This window comes from Delphinus delphis, chromosome 13 (assembly GCF_949987515.2).
Source record: "Delphinus delphis chromosome 13, mDelDel1.2, whole genome shotgun sequence".
NCBI lineage: Eukaryota > Metazoa > Chordata > Mammalia > Artiodactyla > Delphinidae > Delphinus > Delphinus delphis.
In genome coordinates, this window is record NC_082695.1 from 60,850,638 (window position 1) to 60,876,432 (window position 25,795).

At 42.0% G+C, this 25,795-nt stretch overlaps 1 protein-coding gene across 1 annotated transcript in view; it reads left to right on the forward strand.

Annotated features, from left to right (window-relative positions):
• The window catches only part of SETBP1 (SET binding protein 1), a 370,803-nt gene that overhangs the window by 188,743 nt on the left and 156,265 nt on the right, over positions 1-25,795 (forward strand). The gene's annotated exons all lie outside the window — the stretch shown is intronic.

A 25,795-nucleotide genomic window follows, 5' to 3' on the forward strand; every position in this document is an offset into this window, starting at 1 on the left:
GAGTGTGTATGCAAAGATAGGTAAATCCAAGAGCAAGAGCTGAGATGCTCCATCCCTTCCTCTGTCCCCCTTTCAATAGGAAACTTCCTGTCACTCCCCAACTCAGTGCTGCCCAAGGCCCCACCTGCTGCACCTCTGCAGAGACTCCCAAGGGCAGAGCAGGTAATTTCTAATAACAATAATTCCATATACTTGGGGATATTTTCTTCTTTAAATATGTTTTACATCCAAGAACTCACTGTACCCTCACTACACTTCTCCCATGTGTGGTGCTGAGATCCCAAGTCCTGGGGAGAAGAGGCCCCAGACCAGTCAGAGAGCTAAGAACCAGAATGGGAGTGGAGCAAGAGGCTTGAGGGAGAGAATGAACAAAATAAAGGGCCCCGTTGGTGAGAGTTAAAGATAAATCCATGTACGGTTTGGGGTCTTTTGATCACAGCTTGTTGATCCTTCTGTCAGGATGCAGTGGGGTTTTAAAAATAGATAGTAAGGAAGCCTTTTGACAATACTGAAAAATGACGATTTATTCAAGTACTTATTCGTATAATTCACACAAACTTTCAGGTGATCTCAGGGAATATAAAACAAAAACAAAAGAAAATCAGCATTTACCCATATCCCACCTACCTCCACACATACTCTCACAAAGCAGTGGGATAAATATTTATCTCAGCTAAATATTTATTTTTATCTGGAAATTTATAAAAATAAAGGGAAAAAAGGCTCTGTGTGATGTTGTTTTGTGGCTTGAAAAGGTTACATAGTGGAGACTGATTTTATGGAAGGGGTGTGTGTGTGTGTGTGTATGTGTGTGTGTGGTTTTGACATTGTTTCTGACTTGATCATATTCTCTCCATGTTTGTTGAGCCACATTTCTAAAGATATTAGATTTAAAATGAACTATTAAGTTAGGTATATTGGGGGTCTGTCCACAACATTTGAGGCCATGATCCTAGAAAGGCAGCTTCCCTGCCCTCCCCACAGATAACCCCGCAGGTGGTTGGTACAGATGGCTCACTCCCCTGCTTCCGTCTGACCTTTCCACATTATTCCATTTGTGTGTCATCCCCCCAAGGCTGGAATATAAATGCATATTTTTCACTCCTCAGGATGTGTGTTCCCGAGGCCAGGAAGCCCTGGAACCTTGTGGCTAGAGTGTAGTACCCAGATCAAAAAGTCAGTTCTGCAGTGTTGTTCCTGAATCAAAAAGGCCCTGATGTGTCAACACCTAGTCAACACCACCCTCTCGGGTGCTTTTCCAAAGAGAAACAGAGCACTGCCCACAAGCTTGGGGCTGCCTCCTTCTGGCCCCACTGCACCACATCGTTGGCTTCTGTTGTCATTTTCCCTTCTCTCTTTGGGTTTCAGGTGAAACTGAGCCCCAGGCATCCTGATGTCCACAATCATTCATGGTCGTGTTTCCTTCCAGGCACTGTCACTGACTTTCAGGAGGGAACTTGCTGAGGGCCCCTCCCTGGGCTCACTGTCAGTGGGCCTGTCAGCTTTCACACAGTCCACATTCACCACTTGCATAGAAAAGTTTTTGTCTTTTTTTTTTTTTTCCCTTGAAGCCCGTCCTGCTGCAGCCTCTTAAGGAAAATAGTCATGATTTCCTCCCTAATCTTTGCTGCCCCTCCACTTAGAAAGTGTGGAGAGGGGTGATTGTATGAGGCTGGCCTCTCCTTGTCTCTCTTCTCCTTTCTGCATCCAGATAGAGAAGAGGAGGGTAAGGAGGTGACTATCAGCCTTTCTCCCTGTGGTTATTGGTTTGTAAAGACACGATGTTCATTCCTGGAAATAAACACATTACTTTGAAGGTAGAGCCCAATGCTGAGATTCTACGGCCCGTACATTAGCGGTGGGAGTTCTCCCAGGCCAGCGAGCTTGGCCTCTGAGCCACACAGGGAGAACTGTCTGACCGGAGGCTACTAGTCTCAGCAGGTTTAAAAAGCACAAATGGAAATGCTCCTGAAATTCACACCTAAGTCACCCACACTCTTCTCTTCCATTTGGTTCCCCCCAAACACATCATTCATTTTCCAACGCCTTGTTCTTCCTGCCTTTAAAGGAATGAACACACTTGAGTCCCCTCTTTTCTTGCCTTCGGATGATTAGAAATGAGGACCCTCATCTCCCTTTGCCAGACCATCTCTCTCCATCCCCAAAAGGAATAAAAAGAGGCATCTCATTCCCTTAGTAGAAGCCCCACAATCGTATGATTTCTTCTTCATTTTATTTTTACTCTTTTTTTTCCCCCTCAGTTTAAGAGCTATAAGTGTTCACTAGAGATTTTGGAATGTGTGAAGGTGGTCAAGATGTACAAACTTCTAGTTATAAAATAAATAAGTCCTGGGGGTGTAATGTACAGCGTGGTGACTATAGTTAATAGTACTATACTGTATATTTGAAAGTTATTAAAAGAGTAGGTCTTGAAAGTTCTCATCACAAGAAAAAAATTTGTAATTCTGTGTGGTGATGGATGTTAACTATAAAAATTAACTAAAAAGAAGAAATTTGGAAAATATAAAAAAATAAGAAAAAATATCTCTGCACCCCAGAAATATTTATAATGACATTTTGGGGTATGGTCTTACAATAGTTACTGTACACAGACATACATATCTATGGGATTTTTTTAAAAAATTGACAATCATATTTTATATGCTTTTTTTAACCTTCTATTTTGTTTGTTTGCATGCTTTTCATGTCACTGGAAAATCTTCTAGCAACTGGCTATTTTTGTCCGCTTGCTAGTACCATCATTTATTTACCACGCCCCTCTTGCTAGACATTCCATTCCTTTTGCAGGCTGAGCTCTCCAGGAGGAATCCAAGGCAAGTGCTAGATTCTCTGCTCTCATCTAAGATACAAATAGCATCCACGGCTTCTTGGCATTTAGTTCTTCTTTATCTCTCAGTTCCTACAGGCATGTGAAGGTTGCTTAAATTTTGTAGTAAAGTGCCCATGTGTGCCCATGGGCATTTAAGCATCTGCTTAACAAGGACCCAGGTTGGGGATGCTGGGAAGAAATAACTGTAGTGTGGGGCCCAATCTCAGATGCAAGTTTCACCTGTCCAGCTGCAGTGCTAGGAAAGCAACCCTGAGAAGACCCATCCCCCACAGAGGAGAGCACCCACAAAAGGACTTGGTCCTCACCAGCTTCATAAATGCCTCACTGTCTCAGAGGAGAGAGGATACTTCTTTCAGGAAAAATTGAGTTTTACTTCAAGTATGCCTCATGACAGGATTTTGGGAGGCAAGTGTAATAGCTGTTCTATAAAGGGTCGCCATTTTAAACGAATTTCTAAAATGTCCATTGCTATTATGGCCAAGGGGACATTTGCAGTGAAGGGTAAGAAGAGTACCTCAGAACACAGAAAAACATTTTTCAGTGCGGAGAAAACAGGGCGTTCAGTCACTGAGCTGCCATTTCATTCAAAGGTGCCCATGGAGACCTTTATGTGGGGCTCCCTGCTGCACAGACTCTTCCCCAAAATTTTGACAATTCTGGAATGTTCTGCCACTACTATTAGCTTTGTGAACCTGGGGAAGTTACCTAGTGGCTTTAATCCTAATTTTCCTTATCAAGCAAAAAAGCTGTGCAGCTTATCCCACAGATTGTTGTGAGGCTCAAATTGTTGTGAGACAATATTGTGAAAGCAACCTAGCATGATGCCTGCCACACACAGTGAATTCAACTTTTTCTTTTGATAGAAAAGTACAGGTTAAATTATTTAAGAATTGAGAAGAAGGAGAAATTATATCTGTATAGAGCAAGAAGGGAAGTCTTATAGGGAGAGATGTCATTCATTGTACGTGTGCCAGGATAGCTGAGAAGGAAGTGAGGCGGTGAACTTACTCCAGGGCAGGGGAAGCCTGGATGAAGACCAAACCACGGGTGGAGATGCTTGGGTATGGTCTGGAGACTTGGAATTCTTTAATTACTGTGGTTCAGAGTGAGTATGGTGAAGATATAGCTGCAAATTAGGTTGGGACCAAATTGCAGGAGGTCTCCAAAGTCCAGAAAAATAGTTGAGCTTTTTTTTTTTTAATGAACTATTATTGAAGTTTTCAAACTTATACAAAAGTAGACATGATAGTTTAATAAACCTCCATATATTATTCAACTTTTATTATCTATTATTCAACTTTAATATATTGTTACAAAAGCCTTGATTTGGAGCATTTGCTGATTTCTGTGGTGTAAATATCCCCATGGTGAACAACTTTAAGCTGCCAGTGGTTTAACAACCTGTTTGCAAAGTCTTTGACAGCCAGCTTTCCTGAGTTGGTGTGATCGGTTCCCCGCGTACCACTGGGCCAGCTTCAGTAATCATTACCATTTGCCAATCTTACTTCATCTATACTCCCAGATACATATATATTTTTTTTAATTTTAAATTTGGGGAGACTATTTTTTAAAAATCCCAGTCATCATGTTATTTCACTCATAAGTAATTCAGTAAGCTTTTCTAACAAATAAGGGCTTAAAAAATACAATCACAATGCCATTATCACACCTATAAAAATAACAATTATTCCATAATATTTTCTAATGCCCAGTCCATGTTCAGATTTCTCTGATTATCTTAACATGGCATTTTACAGTTGATATGTTTGAATAAGGACCCAGATTTTAGATTGTGACATCCATCTGAGGACAGTGTAGCCATTGAAGGTTTGAGGCTGGGGAAGAGTCGCAACTGTGATGCAAGAAGGTTATACCATAGTTAGTAGGTGTGATGAAAAGAAGAGGGGATCCAGTAATAAGCCTGTGCCATTGGTCCATGTGAGACATAGTAGGGAATGAAACTGGGCTGGGGTCAATGTGGACATGTTCCTGAGGGGATGAACGCCAGATAAAGTACAGGGGCAGAATCAGTGGACCTGGTAGCTGCTAGGCTGGTTGGAGAAATAAGGGGACCATAAACATAAAGGAAGTACAGGTTGAGAAGGTACTGTGTTCATTCCAGGATTAAGTGTGATTATCGCCCAGTGTTCAAAGGAGGGGGACTTTGTCACCCCTGAAAGAACCCTTACTCCATTTTCCTCAGGCCCCACAATCAGTTCTACTCATAGACCATCAGGGGATTAAACTATCTGCAAAATATCCTGGGCTCCACGAGTCCTAACCCAGAAATTTTTAATGCAGGCATGAAATCCCTGAGTTCCCAGGTTGCTTGTTCTTGCAGGGTTGATAGTGTCCTTCAGAACAGAATCCCCATGTCTGATTCTGCTCCCATGCACACCCGCTGCCTACAGGCTCAGAGTCAACAGTCGTAAAGATGGAAAAGGAAGCTCGGGATTTTCCAGAGCACCCAGCCCTTGTTGGACTCAGCAGGAGTTGGTGTTACTACATGTCCACACGGCCTTTGATTGAGTGTACATATGCCAAAGTCTTACTAAAAGTGAACTGAATGCCGGAAAGTGTTCTTTGAACTTTACATTTATTCATCATTTAATCCTTACAAACCTCTGTGAAATCAGTAATAATATTATTTTCATTTTAAAAGTAATCACAGAGACGTTAAGGTCACAAAGCCCATAAGTGGCAGAATTAGGATTTGAACCCAGGCAGTCTGGCTCCAACACCTGTGTTCTTTACCTCTTATGCTATGACACCTTGAGTTAGAGCTTATCACCATTGTTAAGATAATTCAAACCCAACCTGACCACTGACAACACCAGGGCAAGCAGCCTCAGCTTCACTTTTGTGTATTATATTGAGTTTTCTTGATCTTAGCCTGTTCAAGGAAAAGCAATTCATCTATCTCAGAGTAAGAGAGGGAATTGTTGTGGAGCATTTTGCATCCTTCCATCTTGGCAAAGCATTTCTGTTGTTCTCATCCCCTTGCTTCCCCAGTTCCCAAATGGAGAGTTGTGATAGTTGTTGTCCCTTCTACAGAGGAAACCCAGTTGAGGCAGAGGTAGGTGGTGTAGGCTCCCATCTAAGACACACAACAATGAGAAGACAGGTTGGCTTGTTTTGAACTCGCCCTATAGTATCTACTTTGCCATTTTGGGAAGAACCACCCTAAAGCAAAACAGTGTATAAGGAAGTCCCACTATCAGTGCTTACTTACTCCTTTCATTTGAGAATTGAAAGAACAAGACAGAACACCTAGAGTAGCAGTTCTCAACCTTGACTGCAGATGGGATTATCGAGGGAGCTTATGAAAACTACAGGAGCCCAGGCCCAACCCCACTGAATTAGTCTGGGTGGAGTCCAGAAGCTCCAGGTGTTTTCAGAATCTCCCCAGAATCTAAATCAGCCTCCTCACTTTCTAGATAAAGACTGAGGCACAGAGGTAGTCTTGAAGAGGAGAGAAAATAAAAGACCCCACATTCCAATGGCTTCTACCCTGTGTCGGGAATGTGCCATGAGCTTCACTTGCCCCTGGTGACTAAACCCACAGCAACCTTCTATCAGACAGCTTACTTCTTCCCCTTTCACTGAGGAAGAAAACGGGATCCAGGAAGAGGATGTATGGCTAAGCAGGGATTCTAGAAAGCCTACACCTGTGCCCACCGCCTGCTATTTCCACTCAACAGTTGAGATTTGTCCAGTATTTTAACCTAGCTAGTGATGGTGTTGGGTTTATGACCTCCTCTGCTTGCTACCTAGACATTCTGGACTCTTAAGACACATACAAAAAGGCCCAGCTTTCCAACGCTGCCCCAAGAGAGAACGCGTGTGGTTGGCTGGTGCACCGCATCCCCTGACTTAAGGAGCGAGGTTGATCCCATGCGTCCTCCTTGCTTAGGGTCCTGCTTAGTAAACTCACACCTTTTTCTCAAGGCCTTTATTCAGGCTTGCCCTCTGCCTCTTGCTGTGCATCTTTGCTCTCTGATTCAGTGCGATTCGGAGCATGGACTGCAGACTAGTGCTGGCCTGTCAAGTGTGTGTTACTGGTCCACAATGAGATGCATCTAAAAACAGAGTGTTTAGAAACTTTTATGGCAACTTGATATTTCCATGATATCCGAGCATGTGATCATCTTCCTACTAATTTATCTTTGTAGTATTTTACCAAAGTAACTATACAGAAATATGGGCTGGGAAAAAGAAAAACATGTCGTCATTCCCCAAAAATTGCAGATGCAGTTTCCTGGTTTTATCAAAAGGGTAGGATCTCGATTCTTGTTTTTTTTGCCTTCTTCTATGAGCTCATGTGACTATGTTTGTATTGTGAATAATGGTCCCCCTCAAAAAAATGCCTCCACCCGTAAAGGTGTTTTTCTGGCTACTTGTGGGATACCTACATAAAACATGGATCTTTCCCCATAATTCCTAAGGCAACCTACTTTATTTTGCTTACTTAACATGGACATCTGTGACAATAGTGGAGTACTTTAAACAAAAACATTTGTTCACATGCATACATATACTTTGCACTAAAACCCAAACTGACATTATTACTTTTCTTACATGAGATCAGCCTCTTCGTACTACAGGTATATCTTTTTTGCACTGCCTGCCTTGACAGTGTTTATAGCAGATTTTTTTTTTTTTAAACCAGTATTGGCATTTAGTCCTGAAGAGAGAAGTTCTCCAGGTGTTTCCAGACTGTCTGGCCTTTCAGTGGAATATTCTGAAGTCTTAGTCAGTTCTAAATCTCTTTAGACTTTAATGAATATTTTGTTTCTCCTAAGATGTTCTGACCACCTGAGGGCCGCGTGCAGGTGAGTCCAAATTAAAACAGACCTAATGTGCAGAAATTCACATGCAGGAAAATTTCTGGTTGGCAGGTGGGTGTTGGGAGAAGAAGGGCTTCCTCATATGCAGAAAGATTTTTCTCCTTTATCAAAGGAATCAATGTAAGTTATCCCTGCCAGCATATTCAAATATGATTTAACCCTCAAAATCTGATTTAAACTCAATTTTTCAGAATAGAAGTATAGACAGAGTGAGGCCAACCAGTGATGATTAACTTTGAATGTCATTCTCTTCTCTTTCAAAGACAGTTTTCACCTGAAACAAAAACAAAAACAAACCAAAATGCTTAGCAGCAAGGGTGTAGAGTTAGATGATCTCTATGATCCCTTGAGACACAAAATGTTTAATTACACTTTGACTTCTTCCACTGACTTCGTGTTTCTAGTTTTCTATTCTTGTTTTTCTCTTCCGTCCTTCTGGTAAAGTGGCTTCAATTTGAGCTTCTTAAAAATCATCCTGTAATTCTGCTCACTTGAGGCTTGGGGTCATTGATGTTTTGTGATATATCTCAAGTATCTGTGTTTATTAGCGGATTGAGTTACAGATTTCCCTGTCTAAATTTTAATATGATGCATCACTTCTATACATTTTTAGGGCTAGGAATGACTCACATGCAGAAAATACAAATTCACAGACCACCTTTAGGACTTGAAAGGAGGTATTTTCTTCAAAATCCCTTTAGCAGGATAGTTCTAAACCTGCCTAACGAGGAGAAAGGCCCACCTCTCCAACAAATAAGCACGCTCACTTTTTATTTTTAAGTTCTTTCCAGCCCTACTGTCTGCTTCACATTTCATTGGCCTCCTACCTATCTACCCAGCCCCTTTCTGACCATCTTGTACCAGACCAAAGGGGTCGATTGAGAGGCATCAGGACACCCCCACAAGAGAGGGGCCCCTCGTAGTGGTACAGCTTGCAGACCTCAAGTGGCATCTTCCAGCCATCTGTCTACTTGTGTTTGGAGCCTGCATCAAGTCTGCAGACAGCCTCCACCACAGCATTCTGATATGTCCCTGATAAAGACCATCCCCTCCCCCTTCTCCAGTTCTGCACATGATCTTCCTTCTGCATCACTCGCTTCTTAAAAATGTGTATCACAGCCTCTGACAGAACCATGTTGCCAACACGTGTCCCAAGCCAATGATTCATGAGACAGAAAAACTTTACGTGATGTTGTTGTAATCTTTATTACTATAAATAGTAAAAATTGATGCTTATTTAGGAATACAACATGAATCTCTCTCACCCTTCTGTATCCAGTAACTAGCACAGAGAACATTTCCCATTACTTTATCATTTAGTAGTTGAAATCACAGGTCTGCCCTGTATTAGCTGTGTGGCCCCCATTTAGTATTTAATGTGTATGTGGCTCAGATACTGTTTTAGTGAAAGAAGGATACCTGTTCCATGGGATTTTGAGGAGGACTGAATAGATAGGCCCACAAAACAGTATCTGGTATCTGCTAAGCACTCCATACAGCAGACACTCAGTATGTGCTGTAGTTCTTATTATTCTTGTAAGTTACATACTGAAATTGAACCTGGACCACTGCAGCAGACTTCAGAACACAAATTGCAGCTTCCCAAGACAATATAATTAGAATTTGGGATTACCAATGAAGAAGAAAACATAAAAAACAAACAAAAAATCTAGATCTTGCCTGATGTTTTCACTAGTTTGTTTATGACACTTGCCAATCAAAGTGAGCAATGGTAGACAGCCCGGCCCTGTGAGAATGACCCTACAAGAGGAAGGAGGAAGGCAGGATGAATGGGATGGATAAGGGACAGATAGGAACTGTTTGGCGGGGACATGAGAACACCCAGAAAGAAGTGCCTTTGTTGCTTGCTTCTTTCCCTTACCACCTGTGGCACTTTCCCATGGAGGACGACTAGCTGGAAAATGTTCGAAATCAGCTGTCCCCAACCTTTTTGGCACCAGGGACTGGTTTCGTGGAAGACGATTTTTCCACAGACCGGAGAGGGCAGGATGGTTTTGGGATGATTGAAGCGCACTACATTTATTGTGCATTTTATTTCTATTATTATTACATTGTAATATATAATGAAATAATTATGCAACTCATCATAATGCAGAATCAGTGGGATCCCTGAGCTTGTTTTCACTTGGCACTCACTGATAAGGTTTTGATATGAGTTTGCAAGCAATTGATTTATTATGGTCTCTGTGCAGTCAAACCTCTCTGCTAATGATAATCTGTATTTGCAGCCACTCCCCAGCGCCAGCTAGCATCACTGCCTCAGCTCCACCTCAGATAGTCAGGCGTTAGATTCTCATAGGGCGTGCACAACCTAGATCCCTCACACGCGCAGTTCACAGTAGGGTTCACGCTCCTATAAGAATCTAATGCAGCCGCTGATCTGACAGGAGGCGGAGCTCAGGCGGTAATGTGAGCCATGGGGAGTAAATACAGATGAAGCTTCGCTCACTTGCCCGCCGCTCACCTCCTGCTCTGCGGCCTGGTTCCTAACAGGCCACCGGTACCAGGGTTGGGGACCTCTGTTCAAAATGACTTTAAACAAATGCATCAAGAGCTTTTTCAACCACCAGAGCATTGCCTCATCTGAACCAACTCCCTTGGGTCTAGTGATCCTCAGCATAATTCTGGACATCTACTTCAGCTCCAACCCTGTAAAAAAAATCACAGGCACAATGATTTATTGCCCAGAAAAATCAGTGAGGAATTGTACCAAAGTGCATTTGGATGGGTGCTGTTCAGGGAGACTCTGTTAGGGCTTGGGGACTTTGGGGGGATTTTATATGATGACTGTTATATCCATAAGTTCAGTTGTTTCTATATTAAAGATGAGATAAGAGCTGATTCAAGGAGCATATGGGTTCTGGAGTCCGTGGGCTGTCAGATGGAGGTGGCACCTGCAGAAGGGAGCCGTCCTGGCTGCAGGACTCTTGTCTCCAGTAAGCAGTCCATCGTCAACATGCTGACAGGGCAAGTAGCTTGCTGATGGGAATGAGAGGTCTGTACCCAGATGCAAGCCTTGTTTGTACTGTGAGAAAACACAGCTGGCTAAATTTGGCTTTCTTACTCTTCATCTGGTTAGGAACAGAAATGCCAAAGTGGAGAATGGGGGGATAAGATGAGCATTGTGTAAAAACATAAAGAATCTGTGTACAAAAAGTAGATGCTCAATGAATATTTGTAGAACCCATTCTAGGGATGCATGCATATCAGAAGTAAAAATAGATCCCCCAAACAAAAATGCATGTATCCAAATTCTGATATTTCTTTAATGCCTCTGGCCTTGTGGTTATGATAAAGATAGCTTCTATTACTTGTCTTATTTTTGGAGCTAATGAATTTTGTGAGCCTTTTTTTAGGACAAGCAAATCTTTGGAGCTTTGCGTGTCTTTCACCATTATTTAATGGTATAGCAGGAGCATCGAGGTACCTCTGGAATTGGGACTAGAAATACACAGCTTTGAATTAAATCAGTTTGACTCACCCACCTCCGACCTATTGCATTATTGACATCTTGTGAAAGGTGACTAAGGCATGGGGTCTTGAGAGAGGTGGGAAGAGTGCTGAAAAAAGAACTGTCTGTGAAATCTCAGCCTGCAGGCATCTGGAGAGACAGCGCGTTTCATTCTTGATAAACTCCAGCAGAAAAGAGCAATCAGCTAAACGAGAGCTGGACAAATTAAATGGCTGAGTATTATTTCAAAGGGGAGCTCGGGCAGCATCAGAAATTTCCCATCAGCTGTAATAAGGCCAATTACTTTGCTAACTGCAGATTCCATCATGATGTGTTTCGTGCAATCAGGCGTAGGACTCTTACAGGGGCCTGATGGGTTTTGTTTACTCTGAATGTGCATTTGTAGAGAATCTTTTGCGCCCAAAGGCTTAGAGCTCTGAGCATCTTCTTCTCGGGCCAGACTCATCCACAGCTGAAGGAGATTATCTCTGAGATGGAGGCGGGAGCAGGCTGGGCAGGCTGGACCCAGTGCCCCTCTCACAGGAGAATGCCTGGGATTTAAATACAAAGAGAACAGCTGGGTGTGGTAGTTCTTAGTGAATGTGGCAATCTCTAGAAAACCTCTCTGTCCGTTACCCAACTAGTAAATAAATACGTATCTCTGATTATGAGCGAAGCTTCTTGGCACATCGGAGCGTTGGACAGATCACCTTAAACAGTAATAGCAAACAGAAGCTCTGGGAGGAAGGACGGCGCCAAGAGTTCATTAAGCCTTAAATACTGACAAATGGGGGTGCAGGGCTTTCATTGTCTCCCTTTGAGAATCATTTGGCTGGATGTCAAACAGCTCATTTCAAATATGGGAAGACATTGTAAGAGAGGAAGATATCCCTCCTCCTCCCAACATTTTAGCAGGGGAAATAAAATTTGGAGAGTCTACAGGAACATTCATTTTCTGTTTACATTTGGCTCTGTAGAAATTAATGGGTTTGTGGCTCCAGCTACTTTGAGGAGTGAGTTGTGATTCTCCATTTACGCACCCAATTGAGGAAGGCGCTAATCATGGGCGTTTACCGTGCGCTTCGCCCTGATTGACAGCTGGAGTGGAAGCTGTATCTGTGGCTGCTGGGGTGCAGAAGAAGAGCTAAAGGCTGATTTGATTCCATTTGTGCTGAGCTGTCATCTGAGGCCAGAGCCTGGAGGAGAATGGGAAGCTATTCTCTTCCCTCTGCTTTGTGACAAGCAACCTGTGTGTCATTTTATTTTTTTAACCTGCCTCTTCCTCCTTCACGCCTATGATAAAGGCCCCTTTGCCTAGGGAAGAAAGGATTCTCCTGAATTCAAAGGCAGCTGCCAGTGCCTCCGAGTGAGTGGCTCATCTGCTCTCCAAGCCCTCCCTCTCCCAGCTGCTGCCCAGGGCTCCCAGCCCACAAGACCAGCATCGGGGCAGGTCCTACTGTAGGTGGGAAGACAGCCGTAAGATCAGGTGGGAACAGAGGACAGGTCCATAGGATACCAGATAGTGTGGCAGGGCTCATGCCTCCAAGATCATTCATTCCAGGAGTGTGTGTATGCACGCACACACACGTGAGCATGTACATGTGTTTGTTTCCCCTAAAAGAGGTACTTCAACTAGTGTATTTGGTTTGACACCAGCCTTTCTGCAGGTGGCAGCTGTTCAGATAACGTTCTTGGCTCTCTGATAAGAGGCAGAACTTGTCTCCTGCAAATCCCCGGCGACAGAAACAGCCCTTCGAAATCACGAGATAACATATGAAGCATTAAATGGAGATGAGGGCATCAAATCATGCCACGTGTACTCAGCGTCGGCAACTCCACAACCAATGGCAAAGAGAGCTGCCATGTCCGGCCCCCTCATCAGCATGACTTGGAAAGTATTCAGGGATCTCCTTGTTTGTGGGGCAAGTCATTTGTTCACATGTGAACTCAGAGGACAGTTCTGGCTTGGTGACACAGCCTCCACTGTGAGCAGTGTGTTCCAAGATGCATTCATCAAAATCAGTCTCAGTGGGGTGTGGTCCTGTGTCTGAGCCCTTGAGACAGGGCCAGCCTCAGATGCACTAACATAGCTCAGCTGTGAAAATAAACTCTCTTGCAGCAAATACTCTTCTCCCATCTTCCTCTATAATATCCTTTTTTAAAAACATAAGCCGTAAGCAATCCAACGTTTTAAGAAACTGGGCCCTTGTACCAATCTTAGTGATTCCACTTTCCTTAAATATATGTCAGTCTAGATCCGCTAGTTAGGACACTGCCGACATATTAATACATCTCTACTAGGTGCAGGACACCTACCAAAAGGCCAGAGAAACCTTTTTAAAAGACACTTCATTCCTTGCACTTGTGTAATGAATAGGGTCATGCTCTAAGCCCATATGCAGGATATGAAACAATAAAATCACCTTATATTTATGTAGCAGTTTTATATACCTTCTTATACCTGGTGAGCACCAGAAACATGTGAAATAGGTAACTCCATTTTACAGAAGAAAAAGTAGAGACTGAGGCAGATTAAATGACTTGCTCAAAGTCCTCAGCTGTTTAGTGATAAAGTGATAAAAGGGATTTACCAGGACTCTAAAACCCCATTCCCCCTTTGTTCTTTGCCGTCTTGTCCACAGATGTAAGACAACAGGGTAGCTGGTATTGTGTACTGGTGACATTTCTGCTTTACCTATAGAAGAGATTTAGAATTTCTGCTAAACTAAATGTTCCCCAGAGGAAAGCTAGAAACAATGCGAGTTAGTTGAGGGAGACAGATTTCCAGTTTATTTAGAAAGACTTTCCCAGCAACAGAAGGCACTTACCCCCATGTGCCTAGTAAGCACCCAATCTCTGGATACTTATGAGCAGAAGGAAAGGCAGTACAGCAGAGGGGTTTCGTCAGGTGCAGGTACAGGTACAAGACCTGAGACTGAACATTTGCTAGCTTTGTGACTTTGTTCAGGTTAGATAACCTCTCTGAGTCTTGGTTTTCTCATGCATACAATGGAGAGAGCAATACTCACCTCACCTGGTATAAGACTGATTAAGTACATATGTAAGGGACTGAACACTTTGCCTGGAACAAAGCACTTTCTCAGTAAATGTTTGGCATTTCTCTAAGCCGTTGCATCCCATGTGTCTCCTCTTTCCTGGCCGCCCTGTCCAAGCAAACGCTCTCTGTACCAGGTGAGGCAAGTCGGCCCAGCAGTCCTTCCAATGGCAGCATTGGGGCCCAGATGCTGTGGTCCCCACTCACAGGTCTGGGTCCAGCATCTTATTAAACTCATTTTAGATTTAGAAACCAGAAGAAGGTCATTGGAACTGGAATCCCCAGCAACTCTGAGTAATTCACAAGTATGTCGTTTGGGAAATAGTTTTTATGTTTGCCAAAAGATGATACATGGAAAATGTGTCACTGAAGACACTCTTGTTCAAATAAGACTTCTTTCAGTCCATTATGCTAGACCCTGCTGGCATCTTGAAGAGGCCTTTCCAAAAATAAATGCCCTGGGTAATCCGAGTCTCTGAGTATGTCATGAGCTCAATGCCTAGGTGTGTGTCTCAACTTCTTTATGGCCTCAGATGACAGATGAGCACAAGTGGGGTCAAATCAGCCTTAGCTCTTTGTCTGCACCCCCAGCTGTTTCAGATACAGGTTCCACTCCAGCTGTCGGTCAGACCATGTGTCTCAGTTTCTTTATGTACAAATGGAGGGCTGTGCTTGAATGATGCCTAAAAAGTCTTCCAGCTCTAGTATTTTATCCTTTTCCATTCCATCGCATTCCTGTAGACATCAGACTTCTAGAGGCTGTAAAGAATATAAATGAAGGTTTTTAAAGAACAGGCATAGCTCTTCCGTAGCTCACTGCTAAGGCCACTGACTACTTAAATCTTTATTTACTCTGTCCAAGATGTTCCTCAACCTACTTGGATCAAAGCCTTCCCATTTCATTTTTTGACACTTGCATATTTTTCCTAGTTGGATACTATACTTTCATATTCATATGTAGAAGTAGTTTTAATTTAAAATAAAAAGAGTGCTTGGAATCTGTATCCCTTGGTTCTACCCAGATGCCTTCTGCAGGAAGCACCCTGTCACCTTTCAGGTGTATCCAGTTCCTCTTAAAAACTTTAGCACCCATCAGAAATATGGAGAAAACCCCATCTTTGGGAGTTTCATTAGCTTGGTAACCACTTCACCTTTTGAAAGATTACTGGACTGTACATTTTATTATTATTAATAATTAAAAGGAAGCCAACTATCCTATTTGATGCCACACATAAATGACAGCTTTCTAAAGCCCCCCCCCCCAAAAGCTTCCAATTGAGCTCCTCCAAAGTGACCTTCTAATTCCTGGTGAAGGATCTTCTCATGCTGAACTTAGCAGAGGCCCTGGCTTGCAGTGGGCCATCAGGAATTCTTGCTGAATGAATGAATGAATTGGTGAATGAGTGAGTAGTATTACTATCTGGTATTTGGGAAGAACTTGGAGCTTGAGGTCACATGGAATTGGGTCTGAATTTTGATCTTCCTTTTAGTAGGTGCATGATCTTGAGAAAATTCCTTAACTTTCTTTCCTTTGTCAAGTGGGGACATGAACTCCCTTTAAGTGTTACTAGAAAGATTAGAAACGATCGATGTAAGTGCCTGATACATGGGAGGTGCCTGTTAAAAGAAGGCTTTTTTAACTCTCCTGCCTCATGCAGTGCTGGTGCCCAGTGGGCCTTTAGGAAGTGTTTGATGACTGAAGAGAGCCTAGCACCGTTCATCAGAGGCCACAAGTCATCCACACACATAAATGACACCTCCTTCATCTACTGAGCTGCTGTTCTCAGCTGGGGAAGTCCCTAGTCCCCTGGTTGGCACATAGGTCTGGCCAACCAGTTGTGTACAGTTCTCTGTAGCTATTCTGAGCATGAACAAAATTACCTGGGGATTCTTTTCTTGACAGGACTAGAGACTTCTGCTCTTAGGGAAGAAAAAGCAGTTCTGATAATGAGATGACAGAGCAGAGGGCTTTTCCCTGTTCTCAACTAGGGCTCAAGTGGTGGAGAAGCAGGCCAGAATGTGCAAAGGCCAAGACCAAGGACTGTGGCAGGTCTTCAGGATGAGAGAGGAGCAAGGACCAGCTAGGATCAGTTATTCTAGGGTGAGCATCCAGACTGGGTAAAATTCTAGGGCCACTGACCACAGAAGGCACAGGCAGAAAATACAATGAGCCAGTGGCCAACTATGTCCACGATGCCCACGGCTTATCCAAGCAGGGGCAGGACAGGAGGATGTCAAAGGTCTTAGCAGATGTGATCAAACAAAGGTCACATGAAGGAGAGGCAGCAGGACATCTGATCAGAGATACCAGGAAACCAGGCCCCCAAATGCAAGGGCTCAGTTGTAGGAAGGTAGGGTACTGAGGTGTGAGACAATAGAGCCAAAGGAGAACCCATTTGGACAAACAAACAAATCATTTTCTGGGCTCAACAGGAACTTACACATTAGAAAAGCCCTCTGCTCTGTCATCTCATTATCAGAACTGCTTTTTCTTCCCTAAGAGCAGAAGTCTCTAGTCCTGTCAAGAAAAGAATCCCCAGGTAATTTTGTTCATGCTCAGAATAGCTACAGAGAGCTGTACACAACAGGAACTTACACATTTTCTGGGCTCAACAGGAACTTACACACCTTACACATTTAAGGTGTACAGCATAATGATCTGACTTACATACATCATGAAATGATGACCACAGTAAGTTTAGTGAACATCCATCATCTCATATAGATGCAACATTAAACAAACAAACAAATCATTTTCTGGGCTCAACAGGAACTTACACATTAGAGGAGCATTCAGGCTCCATGCCTGATGAAAGGCAACCCAAACCCCTTCCTTGGTGGAATCGTTCAGAGTGCTGGTTCTTGCTCTGTGCCAGGGAAGATGATCCATTTCTACACCACCTCCCAGTGAGGCAAGTTATGTAGGCTGAGCCTGCAGCCACGCTCTTCAGGTGGTGAGAAGTAGAGCCAAGGAAACTCAAACCAAGGGTTTCATCCCCTTGTGAGCCAGTTAGCTCTACCTGTGTGAAGATGAAGTCTTAGCAGTTCATCAGATGTCACAAATAGTTCACTTTTAGAGCACACTCAGGGGTTGTGTTCAGGTCAGTGCTTGGAGGAGCCCTTTTACAGGATCCCAAGAAATGGAATTTTGAAGCTGATACTGTTCTCTCTATTCTTTAGCAAGATTTATCTTCCCTGAAACCTTATGAATTGCATTGGCTCCAAAAGGAATAGGCTTCCCATTGGTGCAAAATATGTTATATAGCAGATAAGGGAGCTTTGTGCTTTTATTAAAACGGTGACAATCAGCCTGTTCATTTCCTCAGACTTACCTTGTCTACTCAAGGCCTAATGCCCCGCTATTATGTTTATCCCTTGTGGGGACTTACATGAGCAGTGACTGTCATTGACATGGCCACTGAAGATTAATAACATCGATGCCACTGAGAGCTTACCCAGGGGTTTGGAGCATAGCAACTGAAGGATAGTAAATTGGAGGTAGAAGAAAAGGGCCCCAAAAAAGAGGGTCTCGAAATAGTTGACAACCAATCCTTCCTGGAAGTCAAGTCAGCTGACTGCTTTAGTTTCAAGACCTCCTTGAAGATGTAGAGATGGCCTCATCTCTGTCCCCAGTGGTACCCACCCATTCTCTCCCAAAGGTGTAAGTAACACCCCTGATCACTCACCAGCAAGTGGAAGTTTCTCTCTCACATACTTGTTTTCTCTTCCTGCTTTATTGAGATATAATTGACATTTAGCACTGTGTAAATTTAAGATGTACAGCATAATGATCTGACTTACATACATCATGAAATGATGACCACAGTAAGTTTAGTGAACATCCATCATCTCATATAGATGCAACATTAAAGAAATAGAAAAAAACATTTTTTCTTGTGATGAGAACTCTTAGGATTTACTCAGTTAACAACTTTTAGATGTAACATAGAGCAGTGTTCATTATCTTTATCATGTGGTACATTACATCCCTAGTACTATTTATCTTATGACTGGAAGTTTGTACCTTTTGACCACCTTCATCCAATTCCCCATCCCACCCCCCCACCTTTGATAACCGCAAATCTGATCTCTTTTTCTATATGTTTGTTTGTTTGCTTGTTTGTTTTTGAAGTATTAATATAATTGACCTACAACACTATGTTAATTCCTGTTACACAACATAGTAATTTAATCTCTCATACTTTTTTATTCTAGAAGAATAACAGCAAACTGATTTCATTTGCCTTTGCTTGAAAGTTGAATACCTTCCCTAATCAACTTTTTTCTCCTGCTTATTGTAAAGCCACACCCCTCCCACCTTTTTTCCCTTCAGCATTTCAAAACAGAGGTAAACAATTTTGCTGATGCTTTTAGGATTTCTCTGATTCTTTGATTAATTTCCAGGGACAACAATAGGCCTCTGTGGCTTTAAGAATGTTCTGTTTTCTTGCCAAACTAGGAGGGGAAGAATCAAAAGAGGAAGTTAACTTTGTACTAAGATGTTCATTATTCTTCCTCTAAAAGTTTAAGAGCTATCATCAGAGCCTTATTTATTGTCCCTACTCAAGCCTGTCCTAAGAACCAATAAACAGTTAAAAACAACGTGATCAGTTAGCTTAGACTATTTTGATTCCCTGTGGGGCTCAGTTTTGCCCCAGCCAGATGGTGAGTGTACACCAGAGTCATAAGAAATACCATTTCTAGATGTTCAAGTCACCATCCACCAAGCATCGCTAAGGGGGTGGCAACAGTGTCTCCAGACATGAATATACTGACTCTCCACTTAAAAGAGCTAAAATAAGAGTCTCACTTGTTACATTCTGCTGTGAGGGTCTTAGCAGATAGCTAAATTAAGCTGTTGCGATGGGGCCTTTTGATAGGCAATTAACCCAGGAGAGATTTCATATCCTTATGCCTATATACACATAGAAGGGACAGATAAAAGTCATGGTAAATTTAGATGTTGATAATTCATTGCCATCTATGTGGAGAAGCCCCATTCCACAGCTTTGACAAATAACTGACCATTGGAAATTCTTATGAAACTCTAATTTCTCTGAAAATATTTTCCCTTTTCATTGGATAGTTTAATTTTCCCCAACATTTAATGGAGGATTTGTTTTTTGTGTTCTTATTCCAGTAGTGGTAAATCGTTACATGTAAAAAGCAGGATGAGAACACCTGGGTAAAACTTAGAGGGGCTGTTAATTCTATATGTTACTAGGTCTTCTGCTTTCTGGGTTTTTTCTCCATCTAAGAGGTCATTCTGTTTCTCTGTACCTGGCGAGGAAACTTTATCAAGATGGGGAAGCCACTTCCACAGGAGTTTTGTTAAACAAACATTCTGAGATGTTTGTGTAGGTCCTGTTAAAATTATATATTATCGAGTTATTATTAGAACAAATATGCCCATTTTTCTTTAATTCTTTGATTTAGGGGATCCCCCAAAGTAGCCTAAGCCTGCAGCTGGCAGAAGAAATGGGAAGGGATGACCTGTAGACTATAACTTATCCACCTCATCTTGCATTTGTTAGTGCCTTGTTGCTTAAAAAGTAATTTCCTAATGACTGTTGTATTTAATTTTCACATCAAACCTGTGGCCTAGTCAGGGCGATTACTTTTATCCCAATTGTAACTCTAAGGAACTGAGAATCAAGAGATTTGAATGATTTGCCTGAGCTCCCAGTGTTAGTAAGTGGGCCACACTGGCTTGGAATTTACATGGGTCTTCTGATTCCAAGTCTAGGATTCTTGGCAAACGCTAAAACGTTTGACAAGAAGAAGCACATCAATACAAATGAAATAAAACAAAAGCGCTGTAAACACTCATATATTTGATCATGTATGTTTAATCTACATTTTATCGCACATATTGTCAGCAAATGTAGTTAAGTGTCTGCTGTTTGTAAGGCATTCAAGGAAACTGGTTTGAGAAATAGACCTTCAGTTGAATGGAGTCTTGATTTATTATTTTTCTTTCCTTAGACTTAGTTCTCAGGTAGAAACATTCAATTCCATTGTATTTTCTTTACAGATGTGAACAGAATCTTACATTATGGGGAATACCCAGGGGCCTGCCAGGTCACAAGGTGTACAGAAGCAGAGCAGAACGAGTTATCTTGAATATGGAGCAATTTTTTTTTTTTTTTTTTTTGCAGTACGCGGGCCTCTCACTGTTGTGGCCTCTCCCGTTGCGGAGCACAGGCTCCGGACGTGCAGGCTCAGCGGCCATGGCTCACGGGCCCAGCCGCTCCGCGGCATGTGGGATCTTCCCGGACCGGGGCACGAACCCGTGTCCCCTGCATCGGCAGGCGGACTCTCAACCGCTGTGCCACCAGGGAAGCCCATAGATGGAGCAATTTTGATGGAGAAAGGAGAATGAGCTGAGAGAATTTATAGCAAATACGTATTATCTAGTCTGGGCCAGAAACCATGGCACACTTTTTATATTCCAGTATAATCCTGGGTCTCCTGGAGGAGAGATAGACATTAATACTGGGACCAGAGACAGACACTAAACAAGTAAGCACACATATAGTTTTAATTGCACTACTTCTTGCCATGTACATCATCATCCTTTTTCCTCTTAATCCTTTCCTCCCTACCTGTCTTCCTCTTCCCCATCCAGACACCTGTGAGCATAAGCAAGAGTGGGACAGTTTGTGCTTCATTATAGCCCAGCCTCGGCTTAAGTGGAAGTCAGATAGTAATGAGTCTCTGCTCTAGCCATGGTTTCTAAAATCATCATGAGTGGGTTTATTCCACCGAAGGAGCCAGGGTTGCTATAACTGTACAGTTAATGCAGGCTGCAGGTGCCCTCTTCCTGAGAAAAATGATGTGTTTGAGGCCTCAGTGATCCCAGTTGGCTGTAAATATTTATCAGGTTTCCTAGACCATTGCTTAGGCTTCCATTTTCCCTTTCCCTGTTTATCTGACCGATTCCGAGTCCTACTTCAGAAATGCCAGGACATCTTGGTTCTGTATAATGGAGGCATATTTTTCTTCTTTAGGTTACATGTCTTTTCACAGAGATTTTTGTCTTAGATGTCTTGAGATGGGAACTGTAAAAGACATTATTTTTGAACATTTGAACATTACTTTTCATTTTCTCAAAGGCGTTTACACATGATTGACAGACATATTAATCAAACCCACCTACGAGATGAGAAACCCAGACTCAGAGCTGAGAGAAGGAGGAGGAGCCCTGGGTGCTCTAGTGTGAGAAGAAAGTGTAGAAATTAAGCTCAAGTGTCTCATACAATGAATCCTGAATAATCCTTTTACGTTCAAACATTTTGACAGTTTTTAGGCATGAGAGGGAGTGAGGAGTTTACAAGGAGCCCAAATTATCTCCAAATTGTTTGTTTGCTATTAAAGGGATAAAAGAAAACATAACAAACTCCTGGCTTTTCACTGTAGACAAGAAGTTGTGTTGCACAAAGATGTAGCTGTTTTGTCAGTGGGGAGTTACATGGCTGCCCAAATGTTGCTTGAATCAGGAACTTTAGGACTAGTCATATGTAGGAATTAAGGATGGGAAGCAGAATGCCTTCTGGAGGACTTACAAGGCTTTCTAGGTGGTGCAGACAGGTGCAGCCAGCACTAAAATAATGACACTGCATATGTGCATGGCTTTCGGCCTTTTAAAGCCTATTCATGTGTATCATCATGTAGAATTTTAGCTCTAAAGAGGCTCTATCTGACTTGATCTTGCTACTAATTCAAGAATTCAATTAAGCATACTACTAGGCCATCTCATCTCTGCTTGAATGTTTCCTGTGATGGAGAGCTTCTCTTGGACCAGGCAACTTATTTTGTGGCTAGACAGCTTTTACTGTTTGGAAATTAGAGTTCAAATCTATTTCACTGAAACTTCTATCTACTGGTTTTATCGTAACCCCTACACAATAATTTTTCAGTCATTTGAAGGCAGTTATCAGGGCTTCCCTAAATCTTCCCATCTCCATGCTAAACACCTCCTGTTTTCACAGCCAACCCTTAAATAATTTGGTCCCTAGCCTCTCCTCATTTCTGCTCACCTTTCCCTAGAATACACTATTCTGGTGTCTCCAGACTAAGCAAAGTCCTCAGACTCTGACACAGCCCTAAATGTGCCCTGAGCAGTGTGGTGTGAGTGTTAGCAGTGTCCCTTGAAATTTTCTACTTCAACTTCTGCCATCTAGGATTATGACAACTATCTTAGAAACCACTGCTGGCTCAAAAAGAGCTTGAGGTCAAATGACATCACCAGTCCTCTTTGCAGAACAACTTTGAGTCATTTCTCCCCATTTAATTCTTTCTCATCTCCTTAAAAACAAACAAGAAAAACTAAGTGAAAGGTTTGGGTAGTTAGAACAGTTGCTATCACCTCAGTTTTAAAAATATTAGATAACATTTGCTGACTGCTTCCTAAAAGCTGGGCATTGGCACTGTTTTAAGCACTTTTCATACATTAACTCACCAAATCCTCATCATAACCCTTGAGGGTATGTCCTCTAAATGCTCCATTTGAAAGATATGGAAACTAAAGCATATAGAGGTTTAGTAATTTGCCCAAGATCACACAACTTATAACCAGGGGAGCTGGTATCCAAACACAGTTGGTGGCCAACAAGAATAGACCCTCAGCCTCCTGGCTGCTAGATCAGTGTTCTTTCCTCACCCCACTGTGGCTTCCTGTAGTGACAAAAAGTCTTTCACTTTTGTTCCCTATATAAGATATTTTGTTTTGTTTTCCAAACTGAGACTCGTGATCCATTAGCAGATTGTGAATTCGATTTAGTGGGTTACTACTAGCAGAAGGAGAGGAGAGGAGGAGAGGGGAGAGGAGGAGAGGGGGAGGGGTGAGGGGAGGGTGATCAAAATGCCTCATGCTTAGTAAGTGTAAATTTTGTTTCATAAAACTCTTATTGTGTTTGAAACACACACACACAAATATATACTGTATGTACAGTTACAGTGAAAAATGTATTTCTTATTGTTTCTTATGATCAAAGCAGTTTGAGCATTGCTGCCTAGTAAATTTTATATGTCAGACTTTGTTCATTTCTTTAACTCTAAGGTTAAACAGGCATTGCAGGGCACACCTAGGTTTTAGATCTCCACTCTTGATCTGCAGCCAGTGAGAACAAAACTTGCAATTAAGCAGAAAGCTTAAGCAAAGAACTTTAGAGAGAAAAGAAGTGGTTGAGAACTGAAGTAAAAAATAAAAATCTGTTCTAATTACAGTAGAGTTTCCATTCAGCAGCCTGATAAATTCCTAACTCATCACCTCAGGCAAGTCACTTCCCCTCTCCCAAAGTGGTTTGCCAGAACCATCGAGAGAATTCAGGAAATGGTACTCTCTTTTTCTTTGTGAAGCTTGGCTAAATGACTTCAATTTACCCAGCCAAGCAGGAAGCAATTGTAAATATAAACTTACTTTACATATTCCTCCCAGAGGAGACATGCAGTTTACCTCTCTAGTAAAGGGAATTCCTAGACTTAACATTCCTTGTGATCTTGCTTGCATCTTTTTTTTTTTTTCTTTTTACCCCTCAGTGTAGCAATGTCCTTAATTGAGATAGTAATGTTGAGCTTGTTGGATTGTCATGGAGTTTAATTTGCATGCCTGAAAGACCCCCTTGGTGCTCAGTTAAAAATCATAATATAAGGAGGAAAAGAAAATTACGATGTTGATCAATTATAGGCATACAGGATTTCTGTCAGTTATGTCCACAATGATATGTAGATTGTAGACTGAAAAATAGTAACTTTCCATGAGTATTTCGAGGGTCACCTTAGACATTTGGAAAAATGCATTTAATTTTTAAATTAAGCATTTAACTTATGTCTAAGAATGAGGGAAGTATAGCATAAAAATTTCCAGGAATCAACAGAGGCCCACCAAGAGAACCTAAATGGTTTCCAGCCATTGAGAACAGAAGACCATTTAGGCCCAAGTCACTGTTGAAAATAAAGCTGAAAAACTATTATTTCACATCAAATGCTATGGATAAAAGTATTTAACCAACTTATTAAGAATTTTGAAAAACTACAATCAGCAGAAAGTACCGTGAATTTTGAATCTATTCTCCCTTTCTGAGCATGGGTCTCATATATAATTCAGGTGGTGTTCAATCTTCTCTGTTGGGTGGTTATGGTTGGGTTGCAAGATGGTAGTAACCTTTGACAGAAGAAGTGAAATGGCTGCCCAGGGTGCCACAGCAAGTTGTTGGAGGAGGTCACTGGACTCACACACAAGTGCTCTTTCCGCAACTCCACGCTGCCTCCAAATGGGAAAGTGGCAGTTGTGTTAGGATGTAATCTCTTCGTAAATTACTACCTTTTCTTCCAAGTGGCTAAGAATTTTAGGATGGCTTAAAAACTTAGCAACTTAATGTTTAGTGTCTAATTTGAGGATTAAATGACTTCCCTCCAGGGAAACTAAAATATTTACCTTTATTTCAGCCAAAGAGAAAAAAACACTTTGGATGCATCATAAGCTATTTATTAATATCAAGTGGCAAATCACAAGACCATTTTAAAGGAGATTTGGTGTAATACTTGATATAATGGTGGGCTAAAAATCAATTTCCCATTCCTCCCTACCCACCCACATGCTCCCTGATATAGGCATTATCACTCCATCAGTGAAAGGAAAGGAACATTCACTCATTCACTTGCACAGGGCTTTGTGGGTATTACATACCTGTAACATTTGATCCTCTTAACATTCTGATTGTTACTTACCTCACTGACTACTCCTGGCAGGTGGATTGCAGAGGGTAGTATGGGGGAGATGGTGGGGAACAGGCTCTCAGTACAGAACCTTTGAATTGGAGTTGAGAGGTATCTGGGAGATCCACTGTTCTAGCTTCTCATCTAATGAAGCACTATCTCTGCCAATGGACGTTCTACCTCTTCTAAAATGTCCAGCAGTTCCTTCCATTTCTGAACAATTCTGATTTTCAGAAAAACACTTTATGTTTAGCTGAAATCTATGTCCTAGTAACTTTCACCCATTAGCCTATTTCTACCCAGTTGAACTATATGTACAGTATAAATCTTCCATGCCATGATTTATTTGAAGAGAATCATCATCCCTGATTCTCCCCACTCTGCATCCAGGTTTTGTTTCTCCAGGCTAAATATCCACTTTCTTCCCCTATTATATCATACCTCTTTCATCACCATCCTTATTTGTGTTTCTCTTCATCTGTTTCAGTTTGTCAGTGTCCTTACTCAATACTCTTTGGTTGCAGATATTTAAGCAGCTATCAATCCACCCAACTGTACTATCACACACACACAAGGTTCTATCAAAACTGTGAGTCTTTCTTTATCAGAAATGTTTACCCAGCTGTCCTCCAGAGCATGTTGGTTCACTCCTGTTGGGACTTTGCTTCGCTTCTGGCTGGGCAGCTGTGTGCACTCCTAACTTCTGATTTTCTGCCTTGTTGCAGGAAAGCACTTTAGACGTTGAGATCGTTTGAGCTCCAGAGTTGCTGCATTTCTCTGCTTTTAATTTTGACAGGGTCTGTTTTGGGCTATTTAAAACCCAAATTGTTTAGTTATATCCCTGTTTGTGG